The sequence below is a fragment of the Panthera onca genome, chromosome A3, assembly GCF_046562875.1.
Source record: "Panthera onca isolate mPanOnc1 chromosome A3, mPanOnc1 haplotype 2, whole genome shotgun sequence".
NCBI lineage: Eukaryota > Metazoa > Chordata > Mammalia > Carnivora > Felidae > Panthera > Panthera onca.
Window position 1 is genome coordinate 125515944 of NC_138341.1, and position 27978 is coordinate 125543921.

Sequence of the window (27978 nt, forward strand, 5' to 3'; positions counted from 1 at the left end):
GGCCCGCTCCTGGATGATGTGACAGGATGTACATCCTAGAGATGGGACTGCTCCTAGAATCCTCAGGACACAGTAGGAATGCACCTGTCCGGGAGGCCTCCACGGCGGCCCATGGGCGATGTGGAGAACAGAGGGAGAGCAGCGGGTTTGGAGGGTTGGAGACCACGAGCTCAGTTTGCGTGCCCTGGGGTCTGTAGGCCTCTGAGCCTTTGCATGCACTGTTCCTTCTCCCTGGAATGTGCTTCCCCAGTCTCGTCTAAGGGGGATTTTTAAAAAATATATTTATTAATTTTTAAGAGCAGGGAGGGGCAGGGGCGCCCGGGTGGCTCAGTCGGTTGAGCGTCCGACTTCAGCTCAGGTCATGATCTCAACAGTTCGTGAGGTCAAGCCCCACGTCGGGCTCTGTGCTGACAGCTCAGAGCCTGGAGCCTCCTTCGGATTCTGTGTCTCCCTCTCTCTCTGACCCTCCCCTGCTCATGCTCTGTCTCTCTCTGTCTCAAAAATAAATAAAACATTAAAAAAAAATTTAAAAAAAGAGCAGGGAGGGGCAGAGAGAGAGGGAGAGAGAGAATCCCAAGCAGGCTCCCCAATGTCAGCGCAGAGTTCGACGCAAATCTCGATCTCATGAACCGCGAGATAGTGGCATGAGCCGAAGTCAGATGCTTAGCTGACTGAGTCCCCCAGGTGCCGTGCGATGGGGGAATTTTTAACTCATCACTCAAAGCCAGGTCCCGACATCACCTCCAACATAGGGAGCCTTCCCTGGCTCTCCCAGATTTGGCCTCTCCCTCCTCTGTATCAGCTTCTCTATAAACCGCAACTTCAGGACGCCCGGGTGGCTCAGCTGGTTAAGTCATACTCTTGATTTGGGCTCAGGTCATGATCTCGAGGTTGGTGAGTTTGAGCCCCATGTTGGGCTCTGCACTGACAGCGTGGATCCTGCTTGGGATTCTCTCTCTCTCTCTGTCTCTGTCTCTGTCTCTGTCTCAAAAATAAATAAATAAGCGGGGCGCCTGGATGGCTCAGTCGGTTAAGCGTCCGACTTCGGCTCAGATCACGATCTCACGGTCCGTGAGTTCGAGCCCCGCGTCGGGCTCTGGGCTGACAGCTCGGAGCCTGGAGCTTGCCCCCGATTCTGTGTGTCCCTCTCTCTCTGACCCTCCCCCACTCACGCTCTGTCTATCAAAAATGAACAAATGTTAAAAAATAACAAATAAATAAATAAGCTTTAAAAAAACCCACAACTTGATGAAAAAGTGTGACAAAGGCAAAGGTAAGGTACATCACATGGTCCTCTGACTCCCCATGCCTCACTGACCCCAAGGCTCCCTCTCCTCTGCTGTTTCCACCGCATCTCCGTCCATATGGAGGGTCCCAGAGCTTAATCTTTGGGTCACTCCTCCTTTCTGTCAACACTCCCTGGGTGACCGCACGCGAGCCCACGGCTTGAAAGCCCATCAATTTGCTATTGACCTCCACGAGTGAAGGCCGATCTCTCCCTGCCACCCCACCTCCTAAAGTCTCAAATGCACCTGAAACTCAGGATGACCAAAACGGGACTCCTGACTTCTGCCTGCAACATACACACAAGTAATAATCAAATCAAATAAATTCTGGACCGCTCCTTGTCCGGCTTTGCCCATTTCGGGATCTGGCAACTCCATTGTTCTAGCTGCTTCCGCCAAAAGCCTCGGAGTCATTCCTGACTTCACGCCATCTCACACCCAGCATCCAATCCATCAGCGAATCCCGCCCGCTCTGCCTGAAAATAGATCCAGAATCCGGTCATTCTCGCCACCTTCCTTGTTAGCAGGCTGGTCCCAGCCCCGTCATCTCTCACCTGGGTTATTGCGACAGCCTCCTCACTGGTCTCCCTGCTTCTGCCTTTGCCCCCTGCAGACTGTTCTCACTGATGGGTGTTATAAATCAGATCAAAACACTCCTCCTCTTAAACCCCTTCGACTTCTCATCTCACTCAGAGTAAAATGGCTCATAAGACCCGACATGATCTGGCCTCTTGTTATCTCTCGCTTCCTCCCACCATCCCGGCCCCCCTGGTCCAGCCGCACCGGCCTTCTGGATGTTCTCTGAATATAACAGGAATATTCCCACCTCAGGGCCTTTGCATAGGCTGGTCCTCCTGCCTGGAACACGCTTGCCCCTGATATCTGCCTGGCTCACTCTCCCCTTGCCTTCGATGTTCGGTTTACATCGTGGCTGAGTCTGTGAGGCTTTCCCTGACGACCTGGGTAGAACAGCTCCTCTGTCCCTCATCCTCCCTCAACCCTTAGCCTGCTTCCCCGGACCTAGGACTTAGCACTGCTCGGCATTTTACACTTTACTTAGTTCTGATCTGCCTCCTGGCCCTTTAATGTGAGCTCTGGGGGTCGAGGCTTTGCCCTTTGTGCTCAGTGCTGTATCACCGGCCCTTAGAACAGTGCTCGGCACTAGGTAGGTGCTCAGTGGCGATTTCTCGAATGATGCCGGAATCATTGCTTTTAACTAACTGTTTCCTTTTTTCCGACCTGTCTCCCCCAGCAGATAGTAGGCAGCAGTGGGGTCCGATTCGCCACGGGTTTTCTGGTGTCCAAGACAGAGGCCGCAGAGAGTGAGTGTCCATTAAAGGTTCGAATAAACAAATGGATAAATAATAGAATTTCCAGATGGGTTGCCTGGGGTGATTTGAGGAGGGCATTTTGAGACAGACTGAGTTGCCTCCTGGAGCCTTTTATTCCTACAGCCTTCCTGCCTCTCCCCCGTGACCTGGGGCTACTTTGGAGGAAAAAGCCTGGAAGCTTGAGCCAGAGACACTCCAGAGGCCAGAGACAGAGAGAGGGACCAGATTAGGAGCCGGTGCCAGCAGGATATGGAAGGTGCAGGTTTCCTGCTGGGGCTAAGCTTTGGACTGAGAATTCTGTTTGAGGTTAAGGAATCTGAAGTTTTGAAACAGGTCAAGGGTTTAGGATTAGGATTTGAATTGAGGGTTGGGGTTGGGAACAAGGTGACCTTTCGGATCTGAAGTTACGATTCAGGGTTTCTGGTTAGGGCCGAGAGTTGGGGAGTTGGGCCTCATGCTTGTGACCAGCCGGTGTGGGGAATGGGCCAAAGGATTGGAACTTTGGTCAGAAAATGGGATACAGCTGAGGGCAGAGCCAGGGGCCTGAACTGAAGACAGGCATTAGGTTTTAAAAGGTTCTCTGCCAGGGGCGCCCGGGTGGCTCAATCAGTTGAGCAGACTTCAGCTCAGGCCGTGATCTCGCGGTTCGTAGGTTCGAGCCACCAGTTGGGCTCTATGCTGGCAGTGTGGAGCCTACTTGGGATTCTCTCTCTCTCTCTCTCTCTCTCTCTCTCTCTCCCAAAATAAATAAACTTAAAAATAAAAGCTTCTCTGCCAGGACACTGTAAGACAGAAACTCACATTGTTTTAAAAAAAAATGTTTTAATGTTCCTTTCTTTTTGAGAGAGAGAGACAGAGGCAGAGAGTGGAGGGGTGGGAGCAGAGAGAGAAGGAGACACGGAATCCGAAGGAGGCTCCAGGCTCCGAGCTGTCAGCACAGAGCCCGACACGGGGCTTGAACCCACGAACCGTGAGATTATGACCTGAGCCAAAGTCGGACGCTTAACCGGCTGAGCCACCCAGGCGCCCCCAGAAACTCGCATTTTATAGCAAAGTTCTAGAACAGTAGTTCCCCGCCAGGGGTGATTTGGGCGTCTGGGGGACAACTGGCAACGTCTGGAGAAGGAAGGGAGCTGTTGGTATCTAGCCGGTAGAGACCAGGGATGCTGGTAAATGCCCTGCGAGGCACAGAGACGCCCCCTCAACAGAAAATGATCCGGGGCCCCACCTGCCGATGGTGCTGAAGCAGAGGAGGCCCGTGCTAGAGGGTGCTGGAGAGTTCGTCTGTTCTCTGAAGGGTTGGCCAGGCGCCCATCCAGGTGGGCCAGGGCTGGGGTATGAGCGCTCGGGGCTGCGGGCTGGTGTGATGGGGCCAGCGTTAGGGAGGAAGGAGCAGGTGCACACGTGTCCCCCCGCCCCCCCCCCCCCCCCCCCGGTGGAGCTCCCCCTGGCTCTGGGGGTGGAGCTGGGATCCTAGAAGTCACAGACCAGCAGGGTGGGGGCTGCAGGGAGGGAGCCCCACTGCCGGGCAGGGTGGCAAAAGACGTGGGCGGGGTCTGCGGGAGGCTTGGGTCAGGGGGAGGGCCGGGGCGCACAGCTGTGGCACCCGCAGGGACGAGTGTCTGAGACACCTCCCGGAATCGCACCCGTGCCTCCCGGGTTCCAGACGGAGCCCGCAGCACAGCAGCGACCACGGACGCGGTGGTGGCAGTGGCTGACGTGGCAGAGCGCTGCTTCTGAGCCACTCTAAGTGCTTTACATCTGTTAGCTCGTTTTTCATCTGCCACCCCCTCCCCCCCCCCGCCCCCAGTCTGCGGGGCGGCTACTGCTTGTAATCCGCATTCTACACACGAGAAAGTGAGGCACAGAGAGGTTAAGGTGTCCAAGATCCCACGGCTCGGAGCGGCAGGCTCCGGGAGTTTGAGCTCAGGGGCTCGGGGCTTGTGTTGGCAGTGGAGGGGTAGGGGTGGGGGTCCCCGGGCTTCCTGGGTTGCCGTCTCCCTCTGCTATCTGCCCGTGGGATCTCCTCCCAGCCTCTCCGCCGCCTCCCGAGACAGGCACTGTCATTGCTGCCCTGTTCCCGCGATGAAGGAACCGAGCCCCGGGGAGGTTAAGTACCTCTCCACACAGCCTGTCCGTCTGCGTCTCTGTGTTAGAGCGGGGGGTGCATCTCTGCACGGCCCTCGGTGCCCACTCTCGTGGCTCATTTGATCTCCACCCACCAGGCTCCCGCGGCAAGGCTTCTCTGCCTCGTCACTGTTGCCATTGGGGACCGGATAGTTCTCTGTGGTGGGGGCATCCTGGACACGGTAGGAGGTTCAGCAGCCTCCCTGGCCTCTACCCACCAGGTGCCAGTGACACCCTTGTCCCCCAGTCGGGACACCCAAAAGTGAGTCCAGAAACTGCCAAAGAGCCCCCAGTGCCTCCCCCCGCCCCCCACGCTGCCCCGGGGAGCAGGCAAGGAGGGTCCTCCTAGGACACAGACGAGACACAGACGATCGTGGAAACTAAGACCTGGACAGGGGTAATGTCTTCCCCAAGGTCGCTCAGAGAATCAGGGGCAGGACTGCAAACAGGACTCAGGTCCACTCAGCCGAGAGAAAGGTCTGGCAGCCAAGCCCTCCTGCTGGACTCACGCTCCTCCTGAGCGAGTGTTAGTGCCAACGGTGGGACAGGAGGGCATAGGGCAGGCTGTCCTTGCCGGGCCCGCTGCTCTCTAGCTGAGCTGAGGTGCTGCTCCCTCTGCTCCCAACCTCGGTTCGGTGAAGATCGCTCAGCCTTTGACACCCCATGGACCAGCTTTCAAATCCCAGTTCTGCCATATCCTTACCGTGGGGCATCCCTGGCCCTCTGTGTCCCCATCTGAAAAACGGCAAGTTTGGACTAGAGCCTTTCAAAGCCTCACCTAGCTCCCATGTTCTGGCTGTCTTTCTTTCTTTCTTTTTAATATATTTTTTTAATGTTTATTTATTTTGGAGAGAAAATGAGCACAAGTGGGGGAGGGGCAGACAGAGGGGGACAGAGGATCCGAAGCAGGCTGCACGCGGGCAGCAGCAAGCCCAGTGTGGGTCTCGAACTCACACACCAGGAGATCATGACCTGAGCTGAAGTCCAACGCTCAACCGACTGGGCCACCCAGGCGCCCCTGATGTTCTGGTTTTCCGACAAAGTTATCTTGTGTCTCAGTCCCGGCTGTGCCCCAACTTGAGGTGGCACTTTGGACAAGTCACTGCCCGTCTTCAGAACCCAGTTTCCTCAAAGGCGGCCAACATTTGAGCCAAAAGAACTTCACTAGCTGTGAAAACTTCCCTGCCTTGGCTTATGCCATCACCGCTGAAATACCATTCACCCCCTTATCTACCTGGAGAACTATTCATCCTTCAAGACTGAGCCCAACTCGTTTGCTCCAGATCTTTCTTATTCCTGCAAGGCAGAGCTAATCACGCCTTCCTCCGGGCTCCCTCCGCTACCCACCGCCCGCGAACCCTCTAGAGCACCTGTGGGTGTTGGGTGTGCGTGCCTTCCCTTCTAGAATGAAAGAGTCCTTGAAGACAGGGGCTGGGGGCCCCTAATCCTTACATCCTCATGGCCCACACAGTGCCTGGTGCAGAGTAGATGCTCAATAAATGCTGAATAAATAAGAATGAATGAATGGCAGCCGTAGATGGTTGCCAAGACCCTTGGCGGATCCAACACTCTAGAATCCAGGGAAGGAAGCCAACCTCTTGCTGTCACCCAGTCTCACGTTCAGAAGACTACCCCACCCCCACTCCCAGCAAGTGCCTGCCTGCCGCCCCAGCCACCCCCACAGTCTGCGGACCCAGGGAGAGCCTTGGACAGCGACCAGACGCTATTTAAAAAATGCTTTTATCCTCCGTGAAGCTGCCACTACAGGGAGCTGTCTGTGCAGACCTGCATCCCACGTGTGCCCGGCGACGAGTATTCATAGAAAAAAGGCCTTGCTTCTCCCATTTTCCAGGCCATCCCAGTGTGAGGACTAGGCAGGGACCTGCATTCTTCACACTTAGGCTCTGAATCCCCGGCCTCAGACCCAAGCTAGAGGAGGATCTGAATTCCCTCCCTCTCTCGTCTCCTCCAGAAATCTCTCCTCCTCGTCCTCTAAGCCACACGTCTGCAAATTGCCCTCAACCCCCTCTTCCAGGAAGCTCTCCAACTGAAGAAAGCGGGTCTCAGTCCCTGACTGGCGGCGGGGGGGGGGGGGGGGCAGGGGTGACAGAGGGAGAGAAGTGGCCTGTGCTCTTTGAGACCCATCCATTCAACAGGTATTTTCTGACAAGTTACAAGAACACTTGGATTAAGCTGAACTTCTCAGGGCTCAGCTTGTTCACCTGTCACACAGGGGTAGGGGTGGGGTAGGGGTCCTACAAGCTCAAGTCCTTAGAAGGGGACAGCTCTGTGGTTTTGTCTGTCAGTCCCTCAAAGCAACATGTCAACTCCAATCTCCGCTGAAAAGCAGAACTTTGTGTCCCAATTCAGCTGCTTCCATCCGTTGTGGCCCTGGTGAATGTCCCAACCTCCTCTGTGCCTCTGGAGGCAAAGGGAGTAGGTTTCTGATTTGGGTTCATCTCTGGGGGCCTGACTTTCTAGGATTCTGCAAGGAAGCCGCCTCTTTCCTCCTCCTATCCAGGGAAGGGGCTGGAGCCTCGAGAGGAGATGGGGAGGGGCCAGAGCCTCCCAGGGTGGGTAGGAGGGTGTAGGAGGGTGTAGGAGGGTGTAGGAGGGTGTAGGAGGGAAGGATGTGTCCTAGCCCGGGTGTGAGAGACGAGTTAACAGCTCAATTGTTATTTCAATTACACGGATTATTTGAAAACAATATTATGAGTTTCATCACTGACAACCCCAGGAAATGGCTGCTATGGCAACCGGGGAAAAGAATGGTCCTGACCAGCCAATCAGAAGTTCCAGCCATGCCCCCAGTTTGTACAAACTCTCTCTCTCTCTCTCTCTCTCTCTCTCTCTCTCTCTCTCTCCTCCAGGGGTGCCCCTCCCATCGTCTGCTTGGGGGAAGAGTCTTGGGAAAAGGATGGAAAGAGAGGGGCAGGAAGGAGGACCACTCTGTAAACAGGAGAAGGTCAAAGGAGGAAACTGAGGCCAGGGAGAAGAGCAACTCCAGGAATTGGCTCTTTCTCCCAAGTTCCTCGAGGGCCAGGACCAGTGTCTGGAGTCCCCAGCCCAGTCCCCGCCCGGAGCAGATGCTCTGAATCAGGGCTAGTTCCGGGTAACAAGGGCTCCTCCCGGTTGAGGAGGGGGCTCCTGGACAGCCCTCCCCTCCTCGCTCAGCCAGACAGCGGGAGGCAATTCTCGCAGACCCCTTGACAAAGCGTCCCTGTCCCCCTTCAGACAGCAGCAGGGCTCACCTTTCACCGACAGGAAGTGTAATCAGGGGCCACCGCTGGGCCCGAGAAAGGGCAGGTGAATTTCGTGGGGCTCGGGGGTACAGCCAAGGGCCCTGGACCCCTTCCCCCTCCGCCCTCTCCAGAGCGTGTCTCTGCGTCAAGTGTCCCTGCGCCCGGCCTTCTCCCAAAGAGGCACTCGAGTGTCTCCAGAAAAAGCCTTTTTCCTTCGAGAACACCCTGCGCTCTCCTTATTCAGAAAGAGCCCGGTTTGGCAGGCAGCTGGCTGGGCTCTAACTGCAAAAACTCAGCTCTGAAAGCCCAGTTCCTATCTCGCCTGAGCTCCCCCGCCGTCCACTCCTGTGTCCCTGCATCCTCATTGGTTGTACCAAACAAACCCTTTTATGGGCCTGACTAGCGGCAGGCACAGTTCCGAGTCCTGCACAAATACTAGCTCACCGAAGCGGCACCATAACCCTGTGAAGCAGGTGCAGTGGCCACCGGCCCCATTTTACAGATGGGGAAACTGAGGTGGTTAAGTCGTGCGAGGTCAGGCGGCCAGGGAGGGGCAGCGGAGGGACACAGACAGTCCGGCGAAAGAGTCCGCACTCTCGGCCGCTATCCTAATTCCTTCCGACGCAAGATGCCCTCACAGCCAGAAGACTGGTAACGTCCGACTTTCATTGCTTCGTCTTCTAGCAGGAACCCCCCAGATCTTGTCCTGAAGTTCATGCACCCTCATTTTGCATCTTCTCGGTAGGGGAATGGAGGGCAGGCAAGTGGGCGGTTGGGGATGTTGGTAAGTGGACGTTCGTGGCAAAACCCCGGCCCTCACGGCGCGAAGCTCTGACCCAGCTGTGAGGGGGTGAGGGGCACCTTCATTACTTTGGTACCTCCTGCGAGCAGCGCGCCATGTGCCCATTACTTCAGTCATTCCCAGTCCCAACCCCACAAGGGAGATCTCACGCTCCCCATTTTACAGATGGAGAAACCGAGGCTCAGAACATCAAAGAGATGTTCTTGCCCGAAGCCACCCAGCTAATATGTGTCAGAGGAGGACTGATGCCCAGATCTGTCTGCCTCCGTCTGCCTTTAGACAAGCTTCCTGTCCTCGAGGGACCGCCAAAGGGTCGGGACAGGTAACAAGGACTCCCGAAGGGCCGAAAGGCGGCCCAAGTTCAGACCCAAGAGCAGGCAGAGTTCAGGCCACGTGAACAAAGGCCCGCAGGTGGGAACGGACCTCAGAGCCGTGGCTTAGCTGGAGCAGGTGTTGTCGGGGCTCTGCGGGTAACCATGTCAGACGATGGGATGGGGCCTCAAATGCCAAGCAGATGGTTTGGAGCGGATGGGTGAGGCCACAGGGAGCCATTGCTGGCTTAGGAGTCTCTTTGCCTCCCTCCCGAGGCGGCCTCCCTCTCGCGCAGCGGAGCAATTTCCCAGAGCATTTTCTCTAATTTGTGATTGTTTTCCTAACCCAGAAGCAGCAAGAGTCTCCAGATTCTCCCAGCCCACGAGCCAGCGGAGCTGAGCTGCCAAAGCTGCCGGTCTCCACCCCCAGTCCAGCCCACTTGCGGACCTCTGAGCCCCTCCGTCCCCCAACCCCCCCCCCCCCCCCAGGGTACAGAGCTGGCTGTGGGGAGGCGCTGGTGGGCTCACCGGGTGCATGCGGAGCCCCTGGGGACGGCTTCAGAGCAGGTGTCTGAAGGAGAGAGGGCCTGGTTCCTGGAGGTGGATGGCACAGGGGTCTGGCACAGGGCTCTGCGATGGGGGAGGGGGGCCCCTGAGGAAACTGGGCTCAGGGAGAAGAGGAGGGTCCAGAAAAGAGACAGAATTCTGTTAGGAACAGGGGCCAGCAGCTACGTGAAGTGGTGCGGTGCCCAGAGAGGGGCTTGGGTCTTCCGGGGTGGGGCGGTGCTCAGGGAGAGGACTGGGGGCTCCGGGAGGGAGTGGGGGATCCAGGAGGGGCTAGGGCTCTTGCAAAGGGGAGCATGAGCTCTGCTGGCAATGCTGGGGAGTGGGGGCGGCTCCCTGCCGTGATAGGAGAGAGCCTCCACAGGGAGATGGGGCTCAGAGAAGGGGGGGGGGGACTCTGGAGGAGAGGATTCTGGACAGGGACTCAGTTGAGGGGCCTGGGACTTGTGAGGAGAATGGGGAGGATCTTCAGGGAACAGACACTTAGAAGAGAAAAACATGGGTTCGGTGAGGGGACCAAGGGCTAAATCGAAGGGACAGAGGCTCCAGGAGGGGTCAGGGCTGTGTAAGAGGATCAGGGCTCCAACGGAAATGTTAGTTTAGGAAGGGCAGGGGGCTGGGAGAGGACCATGGAGGAGCCCTTGAAGGAGGGTTGTTTTGAGAATGGAGTGCAGCTATTTCCTCCCAACCCATCACCTCGGTGCCTTATTTTGTCCTGGCTCAACGCAGCCACAGTTTGCCTCCTTGGCCCACAAAGGTCCCGTCCCCTGAAGACCCCTCATCTTGGTCCTCTGCTTCTCCACGCCCACTGGAACATTCCACCCAGCTGAGCCCTGAGTCCTTCTCCGCTAACTATTCCATAAATGCCCCTGTGGGCACCCATTCCCTTGAATTCACCCATGTGGATTTTGTATCCTGCTGCAGCCCAAACACATTCTCAGTAGGTACTTCAGACACCCGTAATGATCAGTAAGGTCATTCTCCCTCCAAGCTAACCTCAATCCCTTCAACTGCAAATGCGGCCAATTTCCTCTGTTCTGTCCTGGGAATAGAACATGGCTGATCTGCAGGCCACCTTTTATCAGGGCATCTGTCATAGCTTCAGAGATGTAACGTCTCCTCTCAAATTTCTCTCTTCTAGGTAAATTAATCCTGGTCCCTCCATTGGTTTTTCTGATTACTATATTTAGTAATCACAATCACAATCATCTCCTAATGATTGTGGCAGGGCTTTAGCACAGCCTGGCACACTGAAGGCTCACAAGAAGTGTATCTTGGATGGATGAATGCATTGGCGGATTGATGGATGAATGATAGCAGGGAGATGGGTAGTGAAGACATGAAAAGACAGGTGTTGGTAATGGTGGTGGATGACAGGTAGATAGATGGAGGGTGGAGGTGGGTGACCTGTGGGCAGATGAATGTTTAAATGGAGATGGGTGGGCAGGAGGAGGATGGATGGATGGATGGATGGATAGATGGATGGGTGGATGGATGGATGGATGGATGGATGGATGGATGAATGGATGGATGGATGGACGGGTGAGTGGATGGATGGATGTATGGATGAATGGATGAATGAATGGATGGATGGATGGACGGGTGAGTGGATGGATGGATGGATGGATGGATGGATGGATGGATGGATGGACGGGTGAGTGGATGGATGTATGTATGGATGAATGGATGAATGAATGGATGGATGGATGGATGGACAGGTGAGTGGATGGATGGATGTATGGATGAATGGATGAATGAATGGATGGATGGATGGACGGGTGAGTGGATGGATGGATGGATGGATAAATGGAAGGAAGAATGGCTTAGACAGGATGCTGGACGGATGAATAATCTCAGTCGGCATCTCAACTTTCCCCCAAATCTCCCAAGTATAGAATCCTCAATTTGATTAATGGCACCCCAGTTCTCTCAGATACCCAGGCCTGAGACCTGTCCATATATCACTTCTCCTTCATCTCCCACAACCAAGCAGCTCTGAGACCTGATGATCTTATTTCCTTGATGACTTTTCCTTTTGGCCCCAGTCCTTCATGACCTCACTCAAGCCCCCAGCTCATCTCCAGGATGACTTCAGCTATCTTTCTCTTTCCTTAAAGCTGACCCTGAAACAATGCCATTGACTTGACATGGCGTTCCTACCTCTTAACTCCAGTCAACAACCTTCAATGGCTCCTACTGCCTGGAGCTCCATGCTTCCTAATCCAGCCGAACCTCCCATTCATAGCCTCTCTCATTCCTCTCCCTTATGGACCCTCTACTATGCAGCCTGGCTGTGGCTCCAACATTCATCAAGCTTCCCCTCCTTTGCTCATGCTGTTCCTGCCACTTGGACTGCCCTCCCTGCCACCTCCACCTGTGGCAATACCATCCTAGGCTTCAAAACACAGCTCAAGTGCTGCCTTCCCAATGAAACCCTCCCTAATCCCTTCAACTGGATGTAATCAAATAAGCCACTTCATCAAGACACATTTATTGAGCACCTACTATGTGCTCAACTGGCTGAAGGGCCCTAATGATGGCAGGGGGAGGATACAGGATGAGAAAGATACAATCTTTGCCCTCAAAGGCAGAGCCTGCTTTTGAGCACACGCATGTGCACACAAGCACATACAGAATTCAATGCGGGAAAATAAAGGCAGAATCACGTAACATTAATAGTTAATGCATATACAGCACTCACTGCGGCCAGGTACTGTTCTTTTTTTTTTTTTTTTTAATACAATCTTTTTTGAATGTTTATTTATTTTTGAGAGAGAGAGACAGTGTGAGTGGGGAAGGGGCAGAGGGAGACACAGAACCTGAAGGAGGCTCCAGGCTTGGAGCTGCCTGCACAGAGCCCAACGTGGGGAATCGAACTCACAAACCGTGAAATCATGACCTGAGCTGATGTCGGACAATTCACCAACTGCGCCACCCAGGTGCTCCGGGCCAGGTGCTGTTCTAAGGGCTTTACTTTCAGTAACTCATTCAGTCCTCTCAATGAACCTGCAAGGTAGGTACAGATGAGGAAACTGAGGCCGAAGGTGGGGCAATTTCTCTAAGGTCAGCCAGCTAGTCAGAAGCAGAGCAGGGATGGAACCTACCAGTCCTGCTCCTGGATCTGTGTCCTCAACAGTGCACAGCCGTGTGGTGGAAACAGGGCCGTGGCTGGAGCGAGAAATCCGTGACAGGGTGCACTCTGACCTCCCAGGCCTCCCGCCCTGCTGGAAGCCCCTCCTTTGCTGACCTAGTCCTCGGCCCTGCCAGCCCAGGCGAGAGGCTCCCTTGGGAAATGAAAACGGACGCAACGAAGGACCAAGGACCCAGTCTGCCACCGTGACACTGTAGGACCCTGGGCAAGTCCCCTTTTCCCCTGGGCCTCAGTTCTCCGTCTATTGGATGGGGTTGGGCCCATCCACCCCTAAAGGCCCTTTCAGCTCTAAAACGTGTAATCCTAAACACGGCTGCTTGGCTGATAGAAGACAGAAGCCCCGGGAGCCTCTTGGCTTCAGGGCCCGGCTGCATCTCCTAGGAGATCCCCGCTGTCTCTGAATACATCGCCGCAGCCCCGGTTCCTCGGGCCTCATGGGAGGCTGCAGTCCTATGTGTGGTCACCTGAATCTGTCCAGCTCGTCACTGCCCATCATCCTGTCTGCCCACTGACCTGGATCTATCTGCCTTGGCTACCCATCCATCAGCCTGCCTGGGCCCATCCACCTTGTGTTCCCCGTCTGCCTGGTGTCTGTCACTCTGCCCATCACACACACACACACAGTCCACCTCCCCACCCGCCGGTCCCCTACTCTGCAAGCAGCGCAGTGACAATGAGAGATAGGGTGGGGCTTCTCCTTTTTCACTCACAGAGAAGTCCAGTCTTAACATCAGAACCCACTTTCCAGGAGCCAAAGCAGTTCTGTCTGCCATCCAACATCCTCTCCTTTCCCTGGGGACCCCCAACCCCTTCCTTGCTGGGCCCAAGGGCTTCTACTTGAAGAAACTGGTCAGGGTCACATGGCTTCTGCCAAAAATGTCCAAGTGGTCCCCAAGGAAATCACAGGACAAGAACGTGAAGATGTGTGTACAAGGATGTTCGTCGCGGAATTGTTTGTAATCGCGAAGTGTTGGAAACAACCCAAATGTCCAACAGTGGGGGCTGGTTAAATGAATTATGGGCCAGCCACACAATGGAGAACCATGCAGCTCTTAAAAAATGATGATGTGGATGTATATTTATCGAAATGGCAAGACGTTCACAATATATTATAGAGTGAAAAAAGCAGGTTACAAAGGCATATGTATAAAGCAAGATGCCATTTTTATTTTTTAAAAATCTATATATGTCAAGAAGGATATGCACTGAAATGTTAGCCAAGTGGTGGTGGGATTATGGCTAATTAAAAATGCTTGCATATATAAAAAGACACACACACACACACACACACACACACATGCATATGTAGTCACTCTGTATTGAAAACCACCAGCCCCACAGTTGTCTATATCACCTTTGTCATAGTCTGTCTGTATCACCTCTCATGCTCTTTCCTACAGTCTTGTCGGGTAGGTTTATTACAGCCATTTTACAGAGGAAGAAACGGAGGCTCACTCAGCGAGTAAATGGCAGCGTCAGGCCATAAACTTGGCTTTCTCTGACTCCAGAGCCCACGCGCTACCTACTCAGCAGGTAGTTGTGTTTTCTCGTTTTGTTTACCTGTAACTTGCCTGTTTAAAAAAAGGTAACATCTATTTACTTGGGTGGTAAAGAAATGGCAGAAGTTAACAAGACAAGGAAAAGATTACATACAGCGGGATGTCCTCAACCTCTGGGGTCTCTGGCAGCTTTTCGGCGGGCTTTCTCCCTCGACCCTCGACCTGTTTGTTCCTCCCTCCTCCACAAGTGCCTGTATATGAGGCAGGTGCAGCCTGCTGGGGAGGGAGCGGGCAGCCGTGGGTAGGACTGGGCTTAGGTATTGTAACGCTATGTGGCCTGAGGCCCCCTCCCCGAGGCCACATTGAACTCCGTGAGGGCAGGGAGGGCTTGTCTTGAGCCATATGCTGCGCTGGATGCCAGGGAGACCAAAATGGAAAAGCCCAATGCCCACCTTCAGGATCTTTTCATCCGGGGCCAGGTTTCTCAGCCTCCACTCTATCAGCATTTTGGGCTGCATAATTCTTTGTTCGGGGGGGGGCTGTCCTGTGCGAAATATCTCTAGACATTGCCAAACATCCCTGCAAGGCAAAATTACCCCTGGTTGAGAACCACAGATCTAGTGGATAATACAAAGAAGGCAATAAAAGAAAATCTGAACTGGTTGCTATTGGGCTCAGTATGCGTGGGAGTCTCTTGTGCCCGGATGGGTCAGAGGAGGCTTCCTGCGATGCACCTGCACCTTGAAATGCGAGGGTCCCTTCTTTTCACTCTACAGACTTATCCTGGGTGATCTCATCCATTCTGTGGGTCCAAAGATCTACTTCTGGCCTAGATCTACTTCTGGATGGGCTCAATCTTTTCTGCACAAGTGCCTACTGGGCGTCCCCACTGAATATCCCACCAGCATGGCCTCCACCTCTCCTCGAGAGCCCCTTCTCCCAGGACCCCACACAGCCTCCCCAATCGGAAACAGGGGCTCCCCTGCTCCCCCACATCCTGGAAGCTTCCCAGCCCTGTCCAATTCTACCCTGCCGGCCCCCAGCCTCCAGCAGTGCTGGACCCCGTCTTCCCCACAAACTGTTCTCCACCCAGCAGCAGGGTCAGCCTTCCGAAGGCACACCCCCCACCATGCCACTCCCCTGCTGAAAACCCTTCAGCGCCCCCATGGCTCCCAGGTGAAGTCCAGCCTCTCCTTGTGGCTTCTGAGACCCACAGGACCTGACTACTGTCCGCCTGGCTGGCCTCATTTCCTGTAGCTCCCACGCCCGCACCCCAAATTCTATATGCTCCTCTTCAGGCAACTAAACTTGCCATTCTCCCCCAATCCCCCCTCACCTCCGGGCCTTGGTACCCCTCGCCTCTTGGCCTGGAGCTTGCTTTGCCTGCCCCCATCCTCTGTCCCCTCCTTCATCCCCTGGATAGTTGCAAACCAACCTGCAGGTCTCTGCTTAACCACTTCTTCCTGGAAGCATCGGCCGCCCCGCCCCCTGCACACAATTGGCCCTTATCATGGCTTGTGAGAATTGCTTAATCGTCAGTCTCCTTTCTGGGTCCACCAGACCCCCATTAGCTGGGATCCTGTCTATTTGCTCACGGGCGTACCTCGAGCATGTAGTACAATGCTTAGCACACAGTAAACACCTAATATGTATGTGTAAATATATACTTTTAACTGGATAATGCATGGATGGACAGTCAGACGGCAAGACGGGTAGGAGGATGAAGAGGTCCTGTTTGAGTTGGGTTTTTAGCGCTTTGAAAGATCTTCACAGGGAAGGGCGTTCAGGTAGAAGGGCAGGTGTGGCTGAATGCGGGAGTGTCGGGTTGGAGGCACAGTAGGAGATAAAGGAGGGTGCAGACAGATTACAAGGACCTTGAATGTCACGGTGCAGAGTCTGGACTTAATTCAGTAGGCGATGGGGAGCCATGGAAGGGTTTTAATCAAACAAGTGACACGAACCCACCTGCGTTAGAGAAAGATCGCTCTGGCTGCAGCCGGAATTGCCGATCAGAGGCTGGGAGGCCAGGGAGGAGGCTGCCACAAGAGTTCAGGCAGAGCCAGTGAGGTCTGGGTCAGAGCAGGGATCGCGGGATGCACGGAAGGGGAGAAAGGGCAGAGACCAGAGTGCAGTGAAGCTACGGGCACGTAGCGCATGTTCTGATGCCCCGGCCGCACGCAGGGACCGGGCAGTCCCTTGAAGGATCCTGAGGTCAGAGGCAGATCCTGGCGATTCTGACAGAATTCCACTCTCCTCCAGGGGTGACAACGCGTGCAGGGGCGCAGGCAGGCAAAGTTACGCACCGAGGAACAACCGTTAGGCCCCGAGGGGACCAAGACCACAAGTGGGGGGACCTAGTAACAATACTGCCTCGTTTATGGAGGATCCGGTGTGCCAGGCGCTGCCCGAGGTCCGTACACACACATAATTCCTCTTCGTAACAACCCACGAGGCAGGCATGACTGTTTTTCTCCATCTCACAGGGAAGGAAACAGGCTCCGAGAGGCAAAGTAATTTGCCCAAAGTCGCACAGCCAGAAAGTCACAAATCCAGGCTGGTCTGCCTCCCGGGGCCATGCTCTTAACCCGTTACTTTATCTTGCACAATGGAGGGAGCTGGTAGCCAGTGGATGACTGGAGGCTGGTGGGTCTGATGAGGAAGCAAGAAGTTCCCAGCCTACTTGCAACGTGATAGTACGAAGCGACCTGCTGATGAGGCATGTGTTCAGACCCGGACTCACATATTCAGAAAGGTGCGTCCCCATAGTGAGAGGACTGGGCTAAGGAGCAAGTTGCGCTTAACCTCCCGTTGGGCCGCCTTAGTGAGAATTAAAGAGAGGCATCTTCCTGTGGGGGCATGTAGCCTTACAGGCCCATGGCTGGTTAGGATAGGAAGGCTTTCTTGCAAATTAGGGAAAGATGTCCCTTTCTCCAGGAGGACACAGTCTGCCTTTAAGGCACCTGATTTGTTGAGTGGAGCTTACAATGGATTTCCACCCCTATTCTCCTCCTGCACTGAGTGCCCTGGGACAGTCAACAACCTGCCCAACCGTACACGACAGCTACGCCTCCAACCACTCTGTCCTGTATCCATGTTCCAGCAGCCACTCTGTATCATCCTCAATGAGAAACACTCCCTCCGGCAGATACATAGAGCTTGTCAGTCCTTGCCTCCTCCGTGGGAGAAAAGACAAAGTCTGATTATACCCACTGCCCTGATGAAAAAGTTGAGGTCAGAGACTGTCCTGATGGTGAAAAAAACCAACCAACCAACCAACCCACAACACAAGGCTTTCTTTACAGAGGCTTGTATCAAAACACAAGATTCCAGGAAGCAAAGCCTCTGCTCAAGAGCTCCATCTTAAGGGCACTCTGAGGTGTCCAGGGAGGTAGAGGATATGCCCACCCTCACTGGGAACATGAGGCTTCTCTTCCTGAGCCTGGCCTGAGGCCTGGGTCTTCTCTCAGCCTGGCAGGAGTACATTCTGTCTTGTCCCTGATCCCTAGCGCCCTCTTTGGGTCAACTCTGGGGCAGGATGGGGAAGCCCCCAATCCAAGCCACCTCCTTAGGGTCTCCTCTTTCCCAAGAACCACCTGCCTCTATCCTCAGCTCCCACCCCTTCCCAGGCCCCGCTGAGAGCCGGCTGCGGCCCGAGTTATATAAACAGAAATCATTCTCTCTCTCTCTCTTTGAATACCTGAGGCTGCATTTCTGAATGGAGCTTCCTAATGGAAGAAAAAAGAGGGGACAAAAAAAAAGAACAGAGAGAGGGCAGGAAATTTAATTGGCTGACTCCTATCACCCATGTGGTAGTTTGGTTGCTCCAAACTTTGCTAACCGGGTGAGACAGGCCCTCCTGGGGTCTCTGCCCGCCCCCTCCCCCCCCCCCCCCCCCCCCAGAGCTTTGCGATTCAGGGCTTCTGCAGAGGCCTCTGGAAAAGCAGAGAAATGACAAGGGGATCGGAAGTCCTGCCTCTAGGCACATTATTCCAGACCACCAGAACCCACCTGAAATCACACACTTTCTATCCAAGGGCTGTGACTTGCCTGGGGCCACAGGGCTCCTTTAGGGAGGGAGCTATGCCCTCCTCCCGTGTCTGCTGTTAAGCTTCTCCCCCAAAGGCGTTTATTTCAACAGCTTTCCCTGGGCACTGGGGGTCTAACTTTAACATCTCTTACATTTAAGCGGGTATCTTCTTGTTCTGCTTGCAATTCAAAGGCAAGAAACTGCTCCATTCACCGCCCCCCTTCCAAAGACCTGCCCCAAATATAAGGTAAGCTGGTGAGGCCTGGAAGTCAGGATTCCTGGGTCCCCATTCTGGCTCTGGATGGAGCTTGCTGTATGACCCAGGCCTCTGTCTGCAACACTTTGAAATGGGAAAGAGGGGGGCCCAGGTGGCTGCTAAAGTGCTCACAGTCAGGAATAGAGGAAGGTGGGGGTTTCTCATCTCCAGGAGTCAGCTGAGAGGGCCCCCGAGGAGGGGCAGCTGCCCCTTGGCTGAGAGAGACCTGGCTGGCTTTGCAAAGTACCTTCCCCAGAGGCACTGGCAGGGATGGTCTCAGAAGGGCACACAGACATGCTCAGGAAGCAGCGTTTAAATGTTGACAATGGCCTTCCCTTACAGAAGGAATGGAAGAGGGGCATCCCAGACACCGGGGAAGGGGGAAGGGTAGGGGTGGAGCAGAGAGGTAGCTGGGACAGGCGGGGGGGGGGGGGGGGGGGTACCTAGGAGGTGACCACCACAGAGAAAAACTGGGGCATGCAGGTTGGAAGACGGGCCGAAGAGATGGTCACAGATGAGCAAAGACCAAGGATGTCATTATAGGTGTAGAGGCCAAGTTCCAAAAAGGGCTATAGAATAGGGGTAATTAGGGGGACAGAGTGGGCACTGATGGACAAGTATAGGGGGTACTAATGAGGAACAGAGGGGCACGACGGTTAGGGAGGAGTCTATGGGTTCCAAGGCCATGGCCATGCTGATATCAGGAAGTGGCACTGAACACAGAGGGAGAGGATGAGATCCAGAGCCCCGCAGGAGGGGCCAACAGAGGGCTGGCAGCAGGCAAAGTCCTCAAATGAGCCTCTGCCTGTGCTGTGCACCTTGGCCGGCCCCAGGGACCCAGAGAGAGCTGGCATCAGACCCAAGGAAAACGGAGTTGGCATGCGCAACCTCTGGCCAGGCCTGGAGGGGTGGGAGGGAAGACTGCGAAGGAAGAACCCTCCCCAGAAGCACGAGCGTTGGAAGCCTTGGCAGGCTTCAAACTGCGGCTTCTCTGCCCGCCGCCAGGGGGTGCCCCTGCAGCTCGGGGAGACCTCGGGGGACACCGGGTTAGCTCCTCCCGCCGAAGCCGGGCCTAGAGGTCTCCAGCCGCGCCCCGGCTGGGGCAGGGGCCCGAGAGTGCCAGAGAAGAGGAAGAGGGGAGGTCAAGTCTCGAGGCACTAGAGAGACGGGTCCGGGCCGTGCCCACCGCGGGCCGCCGGGCACCCAGCGCACCCACACAATCCACAACTCCCCCTGCAGCGCCCCGGCCCCCGAGGGTCAGTCCCAGTGGCGCTCCCTTTGGACGTGAGGCCGTCGGGCCCTATCTTTCTCCCACGGAGGGGGCAGTGTTCCCAGAGCCGGGTCCTAGGGAAGAGGGCAGCGCTGTCCCTCGCTCACGGCGGGTCCGCGGGCCGGTCCGACGGCCCGAGGGCAGCGGGGTCGCGCTGCTGCGGCCCGCGGGGGTCCCCTGGGCCGGCTGCCCCCTCCCCACGAGGTGGCCGCAGCCGTGCGTGTCGCCGCGCCTCGAGTCCGCCTCTGGGCGCCCCCGGACGCGGCACGACCTCGCGCGCGCACACACACACACACACGCACACACACACACACCGCGCGCTCACGCTCGTGCCGTGCGGTATTTCCCGGCCTCGAACCCCGCCTCTGGGAGGGGCCCGGCAGCCGAGCCCCCGCGGCAGGGGGTGGGGGCGCGGGGAACGCCTGGGTCCCGCCCCCCCCCACCCCGGGTAGAGACCCCGCGTCCCCTCCGCAGCCCCTCTCGGCGCGTCCGCTCGGCCCCCGGCGCTGCCAGCCCGAGGCCCGCGGGGGTCCCCGCGGCTCCCGGCGCGCGGCGGGAGGGGCGCGGGGCGGAGTGGGGGGAGACGGGGGGCCGCGGGCTCCGGGCCGAGAGGCGGCTCGGCTCCGCGCCGGGGAAAGTTTGGACGTGGGAAACTCCCTCCCGCCCGCCCCGCCGAGAGGAGGGGGCGCGCGGGGGCCGGGCGCGGGCACCCGGGCTCCCCCTGCGGCGGGAGGCTCGCCCCCCGCGCCGCCCGCCCGGCCGCTCTCCCGCCGGCCGGGGAGGTGCTCCCTCCCGGCCGGGCGGCCTCCCCTCGGCGGCGATCCGGCCGCCCCTCCCGCGGCACCCCGCGCCCTTACCTCGGGGAGCGGCCCGGGGCTGCCCCCGGTCCTGCCGCCTCGGGACGCTGCGTGGGGCGGGCGAGCCGGCGCGGGCGGGCGAGTCCGGAGCCCGGCGGCCGCCCGGAGGAGCCGGAGGGAGAGCGGGCTCGAGAGGGGGAGCCGCGGCGGCGTGTGCGCGTGTGTGTGTGTGTGTGTGTGTGTGTGTGAGCGAGAGAGCGAGGGAGCGAGGGAGTGAGGGAGTGAGCGAGCGGGAGCGAGGGAGTGTGCGTGTCTGACTAGGGGGGAAGTGTGCAAGGGACGGATCCCTTCCTTCCTCCCGCAGCCTCTGGTGGAGACTCGGAGAATGCAGCGCCCGCCGGGCAGGAGCGCCGCGCCGCAGGCGGCCGCCGGGCCCGGACCCCGCAGCCCGGGAGCCCCGGCCCCCGCCCCCAACCCCCCACCTGCCCCCCCCCCGCCCCGGTCGCGCCCCTCCCCCGCCGGGAGGGGCCGGCCTCTCCAGCGCCGGGGCGGCCCAGACCCAGGAAACCCCCGGGGGGCGGCGCCCCTCCTTCCTTCAGCGCCAGATCCGCGCGAAGGGAGCGCCCCCAGGAGGGGGACCGTCTCCCTCCCCGCCTGGCGGCTCCAGGGAGGCCCCGGTTTGAGACCCGACCCTTCGCCATCACCTGACTTTCCTGCGCCTAGGGTTCCCCACTTCCCTCCCACTCCCTGGGAGCCCGGCTTCAGAGCAGAGGGGGCGCAGGCGAGTGTGGGGCCTGGAGGCTTCTCCAGGGGCCGCCCGGGCTGGCCGCCCAGAAGGGCCCCTGCACCGAGCTGCCGGTTTCAGATGCAACCACGGCGCTTTGAGGTGGACAGGGGCCGGGGCCCAGTCCCCGGGGAGGTGCTAGGTCACCTGTCCCAGGAAGTGCACGGAGGCTTTTCCTCTCTGGGTGGGTGGGGGCATGCCGGACATCCCTGCAACCAACAAAGTAAGCAGGCAAGACCGCCCGGTCCTAAGTTTGGCGCCCCCTTGGCCCCCAGAGTCCCCGCATCACCACCCCCACCTTCCCCGCTGCCCAGGAACACCAAGCAGGCCGGATTTTCCATTCTCCTGAAACTCAGTCCTCCGCGGCCTGAGGTCCTTCCTGCCCCGCCCAGCTTCTTTCTCCCGGCTGCAAGGGCTCCCCCTTCGGTCCCATCTCTCTAAGGTGCAGCCTCATTGAAGAGACCCCCCACCCCCACCCCACCCCACCCCACCCCTTAGTTCTCAGTTTGAACTTGTTTCAGTAGGAGGTAGGCTAGGACCAGGGACTTCCGCAGACCCACCTTGTGTCTTGGGTTGGGGGACCCCTAAGGGCCGTTGGTGAAGGGTAAGGGGGGGACATGACCACCATCTACCTCTGTCCTGCCACGTGGTCACTGACCAGACACATAAGATGTCTCATCAGCTGCTGAAGTTCCAGGCAAAGAGGAAGCAGGACCGGCCAGCCCCCACCCCCACCCCCGTGGGTCCCAGCACCCCAGGCTCCACCTCACTCCCATCCTCCTCCCATCCCCACTCTCTTCCCTAATTTTCATCTCCCTCTCCTCGCCTCTTCCCTGGTGACTGGAATCTGCTCTCCCTCTGGCTACCCCTCCCTCTAAACTCCATCACACTTTTATTTATTTTGAGATTTATTCTCCTTCGTGCCAGCCTGTTCCCTCCCCTAAGTCCTTCTCTCCGTTTATTCCCCTTCATTGATCTCTCCCAGCCCTGCTTTGTGTGGCTCTCCTTCTCTCTGTCTCTCTCCCCTCTATTCTTAGCCTCCACTCTTTCATGCTTTCAGAGACCGGAGGCCGGCCCCTTCCAGATGCATTTCCTCACTTTCCGTTCTCTTTCCCCTCCAACTCGGTTTTACCATTTGCTCCAGCTGTCCTTTCTCCCTCCCTCCCCCTCTGGCCCCTGCCTGGGGTGCGTGTGCGCTCGTCCAGGGTGTCAGACCTACTGAATCGTCAGCAAGTTGTTCTGGGCTGGGACACTGTTGCTTTCACATCTGCATACACACAGTAGGTGCTCAATAAATACTCACCCACCTTTCCTTTGATCTCTCTCTCTTGTCTTCTCCCCAACTCGTGATTAGATCTCTCGCCGCTTTTCCTCTCTCGGAGGCTCCTTCTCAGACTCACCTCCACCGCCAACCTGAGTGCCCACACCACACCGTGCCGGGCACCACGTGAGGCCCTGGGCACACATCGGGGTCAGCGTCAGCGATTACTGAACCCTTGCTGTGGGCCACGATTTTGCCGTTAGGTCCTCACAGCGGATTCCAGTACGAGCCCTCCTTTACGCGTGAGGAAACTGAGGCACGGGGTGTGGAGATGTTAAGGTCACACAGCTGGCACGTAGTGCGATCAGGCTGGGGCATGGCCTTTGGGCCCGACCTGGCACTCTGGGCTGGGAGAAGGTAAGCAGGGGCCCCTCCCGCGGTGTGACAGGTGCAACAAGAGCCTGTGGAGGGTGACAGAGGCCGCACTGTGCCACACGGCAAGTCACGTCCTCGGCATCGCCTCCTCAGGTAAACTGAGTGCACTCGCCGTGCGTCCAGCCTGCGCTTAAGTGTTCCACGCTGATTATCGCATTTGATTCTCACAGCAACCAACGTCTACATTAAAAGTGGGGGAAATTAAGGCACGGAGAAGCTCGAAAAGTTGCCCAAGGCCGCACAAGTAGTCTGTGGCCGAGGCCGGGTTCAAACTGAGGCAGGTTGGGGCCCGAGGCCTGCAATGAACTGGCACTATTAACGTTTGGGGTCAGGAGAATTCTTCGTGGTGGGGGCTGTCCTGTGCATGGTCCGGAGTTTCGTGGCGTCTCTGGGCTCTACCCACTAGACGCCAGTGGTGTGCCCCTCCCCCTCATGACAACCCAAACTGTGTCCGGACACTGTCAAAGGTGCCCTGGGGGCAAAATCCCTCCTACTTGAGGGCCACTGCTCTGTCAAAGGTGCCCTGGGGGCAAAATCCCTCCTACTTGAGGGCCACTGCTCTAGTCTGATCACCTTAATAGCAGGGCCAGCTCCAGGGCACTTGGAGAATCGGAACAGGTGGGGGGGGGGGTGCGGTTGGATGCAGGGGCGGGGGCAGGCTGCTGTCAGCCTTGTCTACACTGGCTCACGGGCCTCACTTCTCTGTCCTCACCTCAGCCTGCGTCTGTCTCCTTGTTCATCTATGTCCGCTGTCTTCTTACGCGCTGACCACCGTCTCCCCCCTTCTCAGCACCCTCTACCTCGGTCTCTGTCCCCTTCCTCCAACAGCCTTCTTTTCTGGGTCTTTCTGACTCTTTCTGTCTCCTTTTTTGTCTTTTTCTACCTGTCCCTCTATTCTCTCTGGCTGTTTTTCCTTTCTCTCTCTCTCTCTCTCTCTCTTTCTCTCCCTCCCCATCCTCCCTCTCCCTCCCCTCTGCTCTCCCATTCAGCCCCTTCTCTTTCCTTCCTTCTCTCTCTCACTCCTAAACCCTCCCCCTCCTTTCCTTCTTCCTTCCCTCCCTTCTTCCCTTCCCATCTCCCTTCTTCCTTCGTCCCCCGCCCTCCCTCCCTCCTCCTCCTCCCCCTCCCTCCTCCTCCCCCCCCTCCCCTTTGTCTGTGGGAGCTGGAAGTTAAAAGCTTTTCCGAACTTGCTCTCCAGTCGCTGTTCCCGGCGCCTTTCATCTCGCCAGCACATTTGTAAAACTGCGCAGACTGAAGGGCCGTGACATGAACAACCAAAGAAATGTCAGCGCGGGGACTGGGACCGCCTGCCCGCCGGGGACGGTGTTGGGGGGGGGGGGCGTGCAGTCAGGGCGCACCCCAGCTCTGCCCGGGAAGGGACAGGGACCGGGATGGGATTGGAGGGCCCCCTGCCCCCCCTCCGAGGCCCCCCCCCCCCGCATTCCTCGCCTCTGCGGAGCCCGGCGGAGGGGGGCGGCACACCCTGCGGAGGGGGGGGGAGCCCTGCGGGGCAACCACAAGCGCCCGTCGCCACCGCCACCGCCGCGCTTAGACACCTCGCCGTGTTCACCACGCAGCCAGGTTGTCTGGGTTCAAATCCCGTCACCCCACTCACCAGCGGGGTCGCCCTGGGCAAGTGAGTTCGCCTCTCCACCTCTCAGCATCCTCCTCGCCGCTCCGGCAAAGGGCCGGGTGAAGCCTGCACGAGCAGATCCGTGTCAGACACTTAGAGCAAGTGTTTGCTGTAATTAATAACAGCTAGCGGGATTATTAGCGCCCTGCTCCAGATGGGGAGACCCAGGGTTAGAGCGGGAAGTGACTAGCCAGAGGACTCAGAACAAGCGTGGGGCCCTCTCCCCCTTTCTCCTCAAGGGAGTGGGCCCCCGAGGCTGGAACACAGCTCCCGGAGTTAAGGACTCAGTCTGTTTTGTTGACTGCTGTATCCTGTGGATACAGCACATAGTAGATGTTCAATAAATACTTGTTGCATGAATGACGGAGGGAAGGAAGGAAGGGATGACTGGAAAGGTGCTGAAGCCAGAAAATTGAAAGGCTGCTCTGTGTGCAGGGGGCGGTGGGTTGAGGTGGAAGGAGGGGCCCAGAGCCCAGGGCTTGTCCATCTGGGACCCAAGCTGCGGCAGCATGGAGGGCTGCGGACACAGCCCCAGGCCCGGAGCCCAGTTTCACACTGGGAGTGTTCCAGCTGCCCCAACGGGCCCAGCCCTCCGTCTCTGCTGGCACCCCAGCTCCCCGACCCCTCAGCCTGGGACTAGGCCCCCACCCTCTGCCTCCCGCACCACACTCTGTCCCTCTTGTGTCTCTCTCTGGACCCAGATCCAAAGGCAGGGCAACCCACAGTGGGGGTGGGGGGGGGGCGGCGGCGGAGGGCGTGTCTCCCCTTCTTCTCTCTTCCTTTCAGCCCCAGGAAGCCTCCGCAGCCCTGAGGCCTCACGCTGCAGGTGGCTGCGGGAGATGGAAATAGGGCTCCTGAGCTTTCGAGCTTTCCCGAAAGGCCCTAAAGACACATGGAGGGCAGACCAGGGCCTGGGTACCTGGACCACCCCTCCTGAACCCCCTTCCCTGGGTTGGGAGAAAGCGAGACAGCCCCCGCCACACACGGCCCACCCCCCAACACTTCAAACACTGCCTCTCCCTGAATTATTCACCTGCCTCTCCCCAGGGCTGCCGCAGAGCGCCCAGCCCAGGTGCTGAGGAGGAAAAAAGCAGGAAGGCCCATTAAATTTAAACACCGCTGAGGATTGTCAGATGTGAGGTTCTATTCCTGGCCTGGAGAAGAGCAGCCAGCAGGAGGGGAAGGGGGATCAGCAGGGAGCCGTGGCGGGGAGAGACCCACCATGGGGTGACTGACTGGCTGAGCACCAGTAGGAAAGGACAGAGAAGCTGGAGAACCTGGGCCTTCCCTCACCTCCAGGCCCTCATCCAGGAGGTCGACCTTGGCATACTCACCTGGTTCTGAGAAGACGAGGGGACCCATCTCCAAATGGCTTCTCTGCGGTTGCCTGAAGGCCCAACGTTATTGCTTCAGCAGGAGGAGTGGGCGGGACCTCTCTGGCTTCATCTGCTCTATTTCCTTTTTGTACCCTACATCCTGGATTTGCCATTTTTACTTATCATACCCTGAGCTTTCATCGTGCTGCTCCTGCCCCCTTGGAGATCTCTTTTTGCCTTGTCTTGCTGGAAAACTCCTATTTACCCTTCAAAACCCGGCGTAAGTACCGCCCCACCTCTCTCCCACCTCTGCACGCCATCGGACCTGCAGTTGCTTCCCTCTTCCCGCCTCACGTGGGTGCCAGAGTCCCTGGCTCTCAGGCCTGACGGGGCCATCATGGATCATGACCCCCTCCGAAGCAGCAACCCCGGGGACCTAGTTGCCCTGAGATCTCTTCCCAGTCCTGGCTCTGGCCCCAACTCTCTCTGTGTTCGAGGGCAAGTCCTCGGCTCTCCCTTGGCCTTGGTTTTCTATTCTGTAAAATAGAGGAGTAGCGGGGGGGGGGGGGGGCAGTGATAAGGTCACGGTGACCTCGGGGCCTTCCCGTGATTCGAGTCCAGAACTCTCTGCTGCACACATACTTTTTCAAACCATTTCTCGTTCTTTCCTCCTCTGGATGCTGTCTGGCCAGCTTCCTTGTTGATACTCGAAGCCGTGCTGTGCTGGGGCTGGCATGTGCTGGCTCAGCAAAGCCAATTGTGAGGGTTTTCAGGAATTTCGCGAGCCAGTTTTGCAAACCCTTGAAATTGGCCACGTCCAGAGTCTTTACACCATGAAAATTGGCAAACACTACCAATCAGGGCTTCCCCTGCCGTCTTCCCCTACAGGCAGTTTGTGCCTCGAAAGCGGCTTATCCCTGTGGTTTCCCCTGAGAAGCCCCTGCCCCATCCCTGGCTACTGATTATTTCCCCGGGGTTCAGGCTCCAACGCCCACGCCAATCTTCTAGCTGTCACCTCCTCCCTGAGTGCCCCCCCCCCCACTTTTTTTAAGTTTTTATTTAAGTAATCTCTACAACCCCCCACCGGGCTCGAACTCATAACCCTGAGATCAAGAGTTTCATGCTCTTCTGAATGAGCCAGCTAGGCACCCCTCTGAATGCTTATTTTTCTAGATTTTTTCAAGTTTATTTATTTATTTTGAGAGAGAGGGAGAGAGAGCGTGCGCGCGCGCACACACACACACACACACACACACACACACGTGAATGGGGGAAGGGCAGAGAGAGAGAGAATCCCAAGCAGGCTGTGCAACTGTGAACGTGGAGCCTGATGTGGGTCTCAAACTCACGAACCATGAGATCGTGACCTGAGCCAAAACCTAGAGCTGTACGCTTAACGGACCGAGCCACCCAGGCGCCCCTTGGTTTATCTTGTCAGCGCTTGGCCCTTCCTGACACACTTGTATGTTACCTCATCCTTTAGCTCATTCTTCCCCCTAGACTATAAGGTCGGTGAGGGCAGGGGGCTTGTCTGCCCTGGTCCCGGGACACGCTCACCTCCTTCCTAGAGCAGCACCTGGCACACAGCAGGTACTCGATCACTGCATTGAATCGATGATTGTATGACCTTGGGCAAGGCAAGCAGTGCGTCCGTGTTTCTGTTCCTCCAACACCCCACCTGGGAGAATTATTGCGAGGTGTGTATTCCTCAGCTGCCTTAGATCTTAGAGAGGAGCCTGGTCCCCGCTGCTCCCCCACTAACCCATTGTGTCGCCTTGGGCAAGTCCCAACCCCGCCCCCAACCTCGGTTTTGCCTACATCTCTGGGGTCCTGCAGGATGGCAAGCTGATGGGCTGCGTGAGGTCTCAGGTGAGGTCTCAGGTCAG

At 57.2% G+C, this 27978-nt stretch overlaps 1 protein-coding gene across 3 annotated transcripts in view; it reads right to left on the reverse strand.

Moving 5' to 3' along the window:
• The window catches only part of CDH22 (cadherin 22), a 122256-nt gene extending 101139 nt beyond the window's left edge, over positions 1-21117 (reverse strand). For all 3 annotated transcript variants that reach the window (XM_060619634.3, XM_060619638.3, XM_060619644.3), the window contains exon 1: positions 20724-21117. The gene's annotated coding sequence lies outside the window, so the exon portion shown is untranslated. The remainder of the gene's footprint in view (positions 1-20723) is intronic.
• Between the last annotated feature and the right edge of the window lie 6861 nt (positions 21118-27978).